This window comes from Trachypithecus francoisi, unplaced genomic scaffold, assembly GCF_009764315.1.
Source record: "Trachypithecus francoisi isolate TF-2019V2 unplaced genomic scaffold, Tfra_2.0 Contig01554, whole genome shotgun sequence".
Taxonomy (NCBI): Eukaryota; Metazoa; Chordata; class Mammalia; order Primates; family Cercopithecidae; genus Trachypithecus; species Trachypithecus francoisi.
In genome coordinates this window covers 3,445,297-3,456,824 of record NW_022681439.1, presented here as the reverse complement: position 1 = coordinate 3,456,824, position 11,528 = coordinate 3,445,297, and the positions used below count along the sequence as shown (strand labels likewise).

At 44.6% G+C, this 11,528-nt stretch overlaps 1 pseudogene; it reads right to left on the bottom strand.

The window, feature by feature from the left end:
* Positions 1-6,291: 6,291 nt before the first annotated feature.
* LOC117062798 overlaps positions 6,292-11,528 on the bottom strand; it is a 37,467-nt pseudogene continuing 32,230 nt past the window's right edge.

The window sequence follows — 11,528 nt, the reverse complement described above, 5'->3', positions numbered from 1 at the left end:
TTCTGATTTAGCCTTTTAGGCAGAGGTCAGCATCACAGGTCTCATCTCTGCTCTTCATTCCCTGTTCAGCAGTCTCTAATCTCCACCTATATGCAATTTTCATGCCAGCTATCCTCAAATATCTTGCCACTTCCTCCTGAGATTTTGCACCCAGTTATAACCTTGCTACTCCATGGAGATGTGCAACAGGGACCAGCATCACTGGCATCCCCTGGGATCTTTGTTAGAAATGTCTCACTCTGAACCTACTGAATCAGAATCTGCATTTTTGTAAGATTCTTATATGATTTATACATACATTAAAGTTTAAGAAAGCAGTGCTTTAAATAATTTTTGTATTCTTTCTTCATGGTATATACTTACCTCACTCACAGCAACTTGTCTCTTGACCTACTAATGCTACAGTCCTTCAGATCTCTTCTCAGAGGTCACTGCCTATGGGAAGTCTTCCCTGATTTTCCCTCACAAACATGAATTTGACAATACATAGGCTTCATAGCACCATATAATAATAACTTATACTAATTGAGTGTTTAGTCCGTGTTCTAGACATTGGGTAAATGCCTTCCATGTAGTCTCATGTACTCCTTCTACAGTGCTCTGAGGTTGATCTTGGGAGGAATTGTGTCTCTCCCCCTGCCAAATTCATATGTTGATGTCCCAACCCTCAGTACCTCTATAGGCAACTATATTTGGAGATAGGGTCTTTAAAGAAGTAAGTTAAATGAGATAATTAGGGTATCTCTAATCCAATATGACTGGTGTCCTTATACTAAGAGGAAATTTGGACACAGACACATATGAGAGGTGAGGAGAGAGGGTTCAGGAGAACCCAACCATGCCAATGCTTTGATCTCAGATTTCTGACTTCCAGAACTGTAAGAGAAATTTCTGTTGTTTAAACCACCCAGGCTTTGACACTTTATTATGGCAGCCCTAGCAAACTAATACAGTTGGTTATTATTCTCCTTTTATTGAGGCACAGAGAATTTAGGAACTTTTCCAAGATCAGATGGGAGTAAGCGGTCCGGATTTAGACTCAAGCAGTCAAGTGTAGACCCCATGATCTTTACCACCATGCTACGTTGCCACCCATGCACACTGAGTGCACCCTGGTTCCTGATGTGGTTTGGCAGTCTCCCAACCCAAATCTCATCTTGAACTGTGGTTCCCATAATCCCCACGTGTCATGGGAGAGACCCAGTGGGAGGTAATTGAATCATGGGGGCATTTACCTCCATGCTGCTGTTCTTGTGATAGTGGGTGAGTTCTCATGAGACCTGATGGTTTTATAAGGGGCTTTCCTCCTTTTTCTCGGCACTTCTACTTGCTGTCAACATGTGAAGAAGGACGTGTTTGCTTCCCCTTCTGCCATGATTTTAAGTTTCCCAAGGCCTCCCCAGCCATGCTGAACTGTGAGTCAGTTAAACCTCTTTCCTTTATAAATTACTCAATCTCAGGTATATGTTTATGAGCAACATGAGAACAGACTAATAAGTTACTCTCTCTAATTTTACTGATGCAGGGCAGGCAAGCCCCAGATTGGGACTTAGCCCAGGATGTTTCTTGGCTTTGCCCATGAAAGAATTAAAGGGTGAGCCGGCGGTGTTAGACAGTAACTTTTATTAAAACAGTAGTGCACAGCAACAGCAAAGGCACGGCGCTTTGCGGAACAGGGCTACCCCATAGGCAGTGTGCCCAGAGTAGCAGCTCAGAGGCAGTTCTGCAGTCATATTTATACCTACGGATTTTTGTTATTGTTGTTTGTTGTTTGTTTTGAGACGGAGTCTCACTCTGTCACCCAGACTGGAGTGCAATGGCGCTGTCTCAGCTTATTGCAACCTCTGCCTCCTGGGTTCAAGTGATTCTCCTGCCTCAGCCTCCTGAGTAGCTGGAATTACAGGTGCACTAACCTGTAATACCAAAGGCTACCTTTGGTATTTTTAGTAGAGATCAAAAGCTAACTTTGGTATTTTTAGTAGAGATGGGGTTTCAACATGTTGTCCAGGCTGGACTCGAACTCCTGACCTCAGGTGATCCACTCTCCTTGGCCTCCCAAAGTGCTGGGATTACAGGTGTGAGCCACCGCGCCTGGCATATACCTACTTTTAATTACATGCAAATTAAGGGACAGATCATGTAGAAACATCTAGGAAAGGTGGTAACTTCCAAGTCATTGGGCTGTTGCTGTGAAAAGGGGCAGCAACTTCTGGGCATTCCCACGGCAACGGTAAACTGACATGGTGCACTAGTGGGCGTGTCTCAGGGAAAGCTGCTTCCACCATGTCCCTGTTTTAGCTAGTCCTTAATTTAGTCTGGTGTCCGAGCCCAGCACCTGCAGTTGAGTTCCGCCTCCTACCTCATTACTACTTAATAAAGTCTATTAAGAGAGCTTTCAGGCCGGGCACGGTGGCTCAAGCCTGTAATCCCAGCACTTTGGGAGGCCGAGACGGGCGGATCACGAGGTCGGGAGATCGAGACCATCCTGGCTAACCAGGTGAAACCCCGTCTCTACCAAAAAATATAAAAAACTAGCCGGGCGAGGTGGCGGGCGCCTGTAGTCCCAGCTACTCGGGAGGCTGAGGCAGGAGAATGGCGTGAACCCAGGAGGCGAAGCTTGCAGTGAGCTGAGATCTGGCCACTGCACTCCAGCCTGGGCGACAGAGCGAGACTCCGTCTCAAAAAAACAAACAAACAAACAAACAAAAAACAAAAACAAAAAAAGAGAGCTTTCTGAGTCCATAATGTTCCACTAGACAGTAAGTTCCTCGAGGGGAAGGGCCATTTATTGCTTTCGGTGTGTCCACAACCTAGATTGGTGCCTGCACATAGTAGCCATTCAGTGTATGTTTGTTGAATAGATACCCTTTATTTACTTAACATATTCCACCCTGACCTCTCCTCCCCACACCCCAATCTGAGTGACTTTAGTTATTATTGCACATATTTCTAGCAGTGTCTTGATGAGAATAGGGGAAAGGTCATTTTATTGTCCCCACGTTGCAGATGAGGGAATTAAAGCAGATAAATAACTTCTCAGTGACAATAACACTGATGGTCTCTTGCATTTGGTTAGCATATTACAGCTGACAAAGTGTTTTCAAGTATGCTATCACATATGACTCTCTCAATACGACCTGGTGAAGTAGACAGGTGAGGTATTGTTCCCAGTTCAGAGAGGAAGAATGGAAGCTCAAAGGGACAGTGCCATCCTTTCAACGACAAAATCAAGCAGTGAGGCAGAAACCCAAAGGCAATACTTGTAAGTCCAAGGCCCAGGCCCTTGCTGTCACACTAATTTAAATTAGACTTATTTTGCACTGCTTTCGCCTGTTAAGATTCAGAACTGTGGATATTGGGAAAAGATAGTCTTTCTTAACTAGTCAAAGGGGGACTAAGGTTTCCTTGCACAGAGCAACAAAAGGAAAGTTCTGGGACAATAATATAATCAATGGGTCTGCTTTCAGATATTGCAGTCTAACGATCATATTTCCTATGTCTGGGTGCTGCGTCTTCAATCCCTGAGCCACTTCATTTTTGAGACCAATCAGAAGAACAGGAATCTAGCACCTTAGAAGAAAGTGGAGAAGTGAAAGAAGGAGGCCCTGTTGGTATTGCTACATTTAAAAACATCCCAAACAGCGTTGCTCAAAACAACACTGATCGGTTCATGGATGGAACTGGAATAATGGGAGGCTGGTGGAGAGAGGCTGAAGCCACTAGGGCTGTCCAGTCAACTCTGTCTCTTTCTCTTTCTCTCTCTCCAGTCTCAGGGCCTCTCTTCATGGTCTCCTTGGGAGCTGGTTTGGTATTCCTGCTAGTATGGTGGCCTCAGAGCAGTAAGGCTGCCTACATAGCAGATTTTGAGGGCAACGTGAAACCTGGGTCATTTTTTATGACTTGGAGGCCGCATAATGTCGCTTCCACTGTGCTCTGCTGATCTAAACAGTCATGAACGCCCACCCAATTTCAAGAAGACATAGACCGCGCCTCTCAATAGGAGCAGTGTCTGAGGGCCCCTGTTGAGGGTGGGAAACATGTCTATACAAATTAACTTCCCCTATTCACACTGGCAACTGGAAAGAAGAGTAAAAAGAACATGTGAAAAGTCAGCACACTTTTCTGGCAAAGCGCTTTTCTGCTCATAGCCAGAATGAAATGAACTAAGAATATGCAATTACATATAATTAGGTGTAATTAAAATACAGAGACACATCTAAAATAAAGGCCTAATTAAGAAGTAGGATGACTAGGTGGGAATGTCAACAATGATAATTCAGTGATTACTGTTGGGGTTTATTTTGTTGTCATTGACCCTAAATCACGGTCAGCATCCAGTGAAATAGTGAAACCACCTCAGTCTGCTCTCAAGTCTTAGTCACACCTCCCTAACTTCACATTTCTTGTTTCTCCACACCATTTAAGTGAAACCTTTTATTTTATTTTGAGACAGGTTCTCACTCTGTTGCCCAGGTTAGAGTGCAATGGCATAACCAGGGCTCATTGCCGCTTCAACCTCCTGGGCTCAAGCAATTCTCCCACCTAAGCCCCCTGAGTTGCTGGGATGACAGACAGGCATGTGCCACTATGCTGAGCTAATTTTTTTTTTTTTTTTTTGTAGAGAGGAGTCTCACTATGTTTCCCAGGCTGGTCTCGAACACTGGGGCTCAAGCGAGCCTCCTGCCTCAGCCTCCCAAAGTGCTGGGATTATAAGCGTGAGCCACCGTGCCAGGCCTATATATAATTATAAGTGTGATATATAGTTATACTTTCAATCATTTTATTTTTTAAATGGACTATGACACACCTTCCACATGCCCTCCCTTACGTACTTTCTCCCCCTTTTGTGTTCTTTTCTTTTCCTGCTCTATTTTTCTCAGAGATGATCACCTCAAGAGGACAGATGTGCAGGTAGCACCCGACCCGTAACTCAGTGATTCCAAAGAGAAGAATATACCTTTCTAATGGAGATGTCTGGTGATCACCACCACAGCCAAGGGATAGCAGTGCAGCACCCGGATGTGCTGAGCTCCAGACACAATGACAGATGCACTCCCCTGGGAGGTGATCTTTCCCAGCACTTTAACTTGAATCGAAGCATGAGGAAGCCATCAGTCAGGTCCACATGGAGGGGTGTCGCAGGGAGACTTTCTACAGGCTGGTGGCCTGAACTCTCCTAAGAATCCAATGCCACGTAAAACAAAAACAAAAGCAAGAAGGCAGGAGGACCACTCTAGACTAAAAGAGGCTAAAGTGATGTAACCACCAAATGTGAGACATGAAACCTGATTAAATCTGCAATCAGGAATAACATGCCACAGAAGACATTTTGGGGGAAGCATGAACATGGGTTGTACAAGAGATGACATTATTGAGTTATGTTGATTTTCTTAGATAGGATAATGGTGACCTGATTATGGAGGAGCAGGTCCTTTCTCTCCAGAGTCATGTGCTGAAACATTGAAGATTAACTGTTATAATAGCTGCAGGTTACCTTCAATTGTTTACGAAAACATGCATATACATATATTTATTATATGTACTGTGTGTATGAATGTGTTATGTATGTGTATGTATGTACACACTGTATTGGTATGTTCTTGCATTGCTATAAATACCTGAGACTGTAGAATTTACAAAGAAAAGGGGTTTAATGGGCTCATAGTTCTGCAGGCTTTACAGGAAGCAACGGTGCCACCATCTCCTGGGATCTGGGGGAGAATTCAGCAATCTTGCAATCATGGTGGAAGCAAAGGTGGGAGCAGACACGTCACACAGCAAAAGCAGGAGCAAGAGTGAAAAGGGAGGTGCTACACACTTTTATATGAGAACGAACTCACTATCACAAGCATCAAGGGGATGGTGGTAAACCATTCATGAGAAATCCACCTCCGTGAGCCCATTGCCTTCCTCCAGGCCCCACCTTCAACACTGGGGGCTACAATTCAATATGAGATTTGGGTGGGGACACACATCCAAACCATATCACATACATACACACACACACACACACGGAGAAAAAAATGTGGCAAATTGTTGACGATCGGTTAATCTGAGTGAAGGGTTTAAACATGTTTATTGTACTGTTGTTTCAACTTTTCTGTAGTCTGAAATTTTTTTCAAAAGTAATATTTTTAAAAAGCGAAATTAAGAAAAAACATATCAAATTTTGACCTGCTACAGTGTAACAGGCATTAAAGTGGAGTTCTGGAATTTGACGACTAAACACCCAATATGAGTGGAGGTCTAGCACCACACGTGGTTGGGAGTGGCAGGGTTGGTGGATCGATTTTAATGGGCCTGACATTGGGAAGCACAGTCGTCTACCAGTTTGAGGATGATTGGATCCCTAAGGTCACCAAAAGGCTTGGCAACAGCAACTGCTGCTGTGGACTTGATTGTCCTGTTGTTAAGGGGTGACTTGCAGGCGTTCAAATGGGAATTGTTGAATCACACATTCATAATTTAAAGTCTGTGCACTGTCATCTTGTCATCAAGAAGAACTTCAATGCATCTGAAATGTTCAAATCCTGAAATTCCACCTTTTGACTGTGGTTTCCTTTTCCTGACTTTCGTTTATGATAAATCTGCCCTTCTCAGGGAGCCTTTGAGTCTCCACGGTCCTTATTTAACATCACTTCCTTCCCTGCCCAGGCTCCATCTACGGGCTAGTAATTTTCATTATGCTCTTTCAAGCACTGATAACTCCTTTACCCATGTGAAGTCAAGGGCTGGGATTCATTGATCTTTGTAGCTGGTACATAATAAGCATTTGATAAATATGCCTGCATGGAGTTGAAGTTGGATCATACAATTTAGCCAGCTTGTTTTACAGGTGAGGAGACCAAGATTCAGAGATATGAAATGACTCAGCTAAAAGCACACAGCTAGTTAGTGGCAGGACAATGACTAAAATCCTTCTTTAAAAAATTTAACCCTCAAGTCTTTTTTTACTGCCAATGCATCTTTCCCCTTTATTTGCTTAGTCTAGCTCAGGTTTTACTTTTGAGATGGATTGGTGACAAAGATTCATTGCTTGGCCAAGCTTGAGTTAGAGTCTTGAAACTTCTTGTAGGCCTATCTGTGCAATACCTTGTAAAGAGCCCTGCTAATGAGGACTCCCCCATCTTCGATACCTAATCAGGTTTCTCATCCTCCACCATTTCGCAGGTGATGTGCAGTCACTCTTGCCTGCCTTCAGCAGGAATCCTCTTATGTTAGTTCAGCCGAAATCCCTCATATCCCTGATGGTTCCTCTTAGTAATTTTCACCCCACTAACCACTCCCCTACCCCACCCACTTGCCCAGGCTGCGTCTGGAGTGGAGCTCAGTCTCTCTCCACCACTGCAAGATGCAACTGCAGTGGTCCTTTCATCTGTCACAATGGTCTTGAATGAAGTCTTCCTTACTGTGCTTTAACAAGTGGCATTGCATGGCGTTTTTCTTTAACAGTGAGTGAGGAACAGGGGAAGAATGAAAAATCAGCAAACTGCTCAACACAGGTATCCCACAGGCCGGCCTCTGGTCTCTGCTTTCTACAACTTCCCATCCTCAGGCAGTGGAGGAGCATGTGACTAGACACCAGGAGAGGAGTCCCTTGCTCTGCTGACTTTCTGCAGCATTTCGGTCAATTCTTCCTTGGTGAGAAGTCTTTAGTCACTGGAATCACTTTCACATTTTCTCCTTGGTTTCAGAAGTAACTGTGCATGTGCATGTGTATCTCGTGTGTGTGTGTGTGTGTGTGTGTGTGTATCTGTATGTACCTCTAGGTTTTCACTTTGAATGAACAATGACAGTCTGTTTCTCATAACTTTGAATTTAGAGCATCTCCTGGCCTAAGGTTTCAGCAGGCATTCTGTCAGCATCAGTGTCAAAAACAAGCAAAGCCAGACACCAGTTAAATTGGTCTGGACAGGTCTTAATCAGTAATGTCTACTGCAATAGGAAAAAGAGTACGGCATGAACTGAACTCAACTTTGATTTGTACACAGGGCATTTGAAAGGGGGAATTGGGGAGTACGGAGGCCGACTGGAGGGGGTTCGGTAGATCTCAGGAAGTGAACAATTGCAAAGGCTTAGTGTCAATGCGATTAGATCCTCCATGTCTGCAGCAAAAGATGGGGCCCTGTCCTTCCTGATTGTTACATTTCTTTAATTTTTTATTTATTTATTTATTTTTGAAACGGAGTTTTGCTCTTGTTGCCCAGGCTGGCGTGCAATGGTGTGGTCTCAGTTCACTGCAACCTCTGCCTCTCAGGTTCAAGAGATTCTCCTGCCTCTGCCTCCCAAGTAGCTGGAATTACAGGCATGTGCCACCATGCCCAGTGAATTTTTGTATTTTTAGTAGAGATGGGGTTTCACCATGTTGGTCAGGCTGGTCTCGAACTCCTGACCTCAGGTGATCCACCTGCCTCGGCCTCCCAAAGTGCTGGGATTACAGGCGTGGGCCACCGTGCCTGGCTGATTGTTACATTTCAAGGGAAGCACTTTCAGGTCCTTGAGACTCTTCTGAGTCATAGCGCACACCTATAGCTCTCAAAGATGGAGGAAGAGTCACAATTATAAGCCCTTTTTGGTAAATGCTCTAAGCAAGGGAGGCAAGGGACCTATGTCAGATATTGGATAGAACAAACAGTAAACTCATGTGGCAGCCTTAAATTTTTGTTTTGTTTTTTTCAAGAAGTCACTTTAAGGGGAACTAGGGACATCCTAGGGTTGTGGCCTTGAGCTGTGAGAAGCTGTGTTCGCCTTTGCTCAAGTCTTTTAATTTGCCTGTGTCTGAAATGCAGGAGGCGGGGCCTGCAGGTGCCAGGTTGCTTCCCACAGCCTCTTAGGCTGCTTTGGCTCCAGAGCCTCCTCCTGATCATCAGCGTCCCCTTGGAGTTACCTCGGCAGTGACAGCCAACCATTACTGATCCTAGGCAGTGTTTCTTGAACTATGGGGTGAAAGGCATTCACACCAGGACGTCCCGGGTAGGCGTGGGGGGAACATGCAGATGCCTGGACCCTGAACCCTGGGTAGGCGTGGGGGAACATGCAGATGCCTGGACCCTGAACCCTGGGTAGGCGTGGGGGAACATGCAGATGCCTGGACCCTGAACCCTGGGTAGGCGTGGGGGAACATGCAGATGCCTGGACCCCAAACCCCAACCAGCGAATCGGAACCTCTAGGAGCCAGCTGGGCGCGGTGGCTCACACCTGTAACCCTAGCACTTCAGGAGGCCAAGGCAGGCAGATCACTTGAGGTCAGGAGTTCAAGACCAGCCTGGCCAACATGGTGAAACCCCAACTCTACAAAAAATACAAAATAATAATAATAATAACAATTAACTGGGCATGGTGGTGCATGCCTGTAGTCCCAGTTACTCAGGGGACTGAGTTGGGAGAATTGCTTGAGCCTGGGAGGCATAGCTTGCAGTGAGCTGAGATCGTGCCACTGCACTCCAGCTTGGGCAACAGAGTGAGACCCTGTCTCAAATAAAACAAAATAAAATAACATAAAATAAAATAAAAATAGGAACCTCTGTGAGCATAAGCTTGTTCTACAAGCTCCCCAGTTGCTCCTGAAGCTGCAGCTGCCACCGTGCCTCTATACAGTGACAGCTCAACGAACAGTGCCCAGCACAAGCAGATGATGGAGAATGGAGTGGGGGTGACAGCCGATAGTTTTTGAGCATTACTAGATGCCAGGCCTTTTACATACTGTGTCTGTCTCCTGTGGCTATTGTAACGAATTATTCCAAACTTGGTAGCTTAAAACAATGCACATTTATTCTCTTATAGTTCTGGGGGGGTCAGAAGTCAGAAATTATTTTCATTAGGCCAAAATCAAAGTGTGGATGGGGCAACACCCTCTGCAAAGGCTCTTCCTGAGCCTCATGGCTTGCACTCCTTGGCTTGTGGCCCCTTCCTCCATCTTCAAATCCCGTTGCTTCAGTAGTCATATTGCCTTTTTCCTTCTGCAGCCAATTGTCCCTTGGCTTCCCTCTTATAAAGAGAGTCATAATTGAATATAGAACCCACTCATATTACCCAGGATAAAATTCCCATTTCAAGGTTCTCAGCCTTCTCACATCTGCAAAGTGCCTTCTCAAATATGAGATAATATTCACAGGTTCCAGGGATTAGGACCCAGATATCTTCAGAGTGATTTTCCAGCCCACTACATATACCTTATTCTGTTTAATCCTCAAAACAATGCCGCCTGGTGGTTAGTATGATTCCCATTATTCAGATGAGGGAACTGAGACTCAAAGAGGTTACAATGACTTTTCCCCAACCACACAGCTGGTGGACGAATTAGGATTTAAACCCAAGGCCATTCAGTTCTAAGACCTGCCATCTTTCCATTGCATGAGATTGTACCATGTTGACTTTTAGAGATGCCCCACCAGTCTCAGTCTGTGAGTCTTTCGGGTGTCTGAGATGGTCACTGAACTGTTTCCATTCCTTGTAATGTCATTCTCAATTCCATTCCGAGATACAGGTGAGAAGTCTTCAGCTTCAGCATTTGAGTGGTTTATTCAGAAAGCAAGTATAGACAGATAAGTTGATGTCAACTCCCTGCCAAATTCCTGGAACAGCTTGGGAAAACATAAAATGATTAGCAAACAGCTCTCCCACCCAGGCTGGAGTATAGGAATGCAGTGGTGCGAACATAGCTCACTGCAGCCTTGAACTCCTAGGCTCAAGCAATCCTCCTCCCTCTGCCTCCTGAGTAGCTGAAACCGTAAGCATGCATCATCATGCTCAGATAATTTTTAAAATTTTTGTTGTAGAGTCAGTCTTGCTATGTTGTTCAGTCTGGTCCCAAACTCCTGGGCTCAAGTGATCCTCATGCCTCAGCCTCCCAATGTGCTGGGATTACAGATGCACATCACCACACCCAGCCCAAGACCCAGCCCGTTCTTCACATAAGAGCAACCATTTAATTAGAGGTTCCATTATGGTCTGACATTTTAAGTAAAAAAGATTACTTGGGGAAAACACCCAGGCATGGGCCTTGAAGACAGCCTGGAAAAGCCTTCTGCTTCTCCTTAGATAATGTCTTTGAAGCTGCTCTGATTCCGTACAGAATCAGGACACAAAGGAGGGAAGGAAATATTGTGATCGTGACTGTAAAAGCAATCAGAAGTGTGGAGCCATTGGAGGGTCTACAAGTTAGGACTAGGGAAAATGCTGTATAATTATCAGCAAGATGGCAAGAAATAAACAGGGGAGATTTCATAGGACAGAAGCAGAATATCAGAAAAGAATATATAGGCTTTGCTGCAGGAAAAAGTAAAAATAGAATATTGGAAACTTCTATCACATAGATATAAGTTATTTCTAATATTTGGATGGTAATAAAATATAGTGTCCTCAAAAAGTAGACAGAGCAAACTTTTCTGATCAAAGGGTAGGAAAGGATTAAAAAAAAAAAAAGACTGTCTATTTTAGCCTTTAAACAGTGGATAGTCTTCATTTAATGTTCTGTCATTTCTAAAGAGGCTGTCTGGAGCCAGGAATGGTGGTGCGAACACCTACGG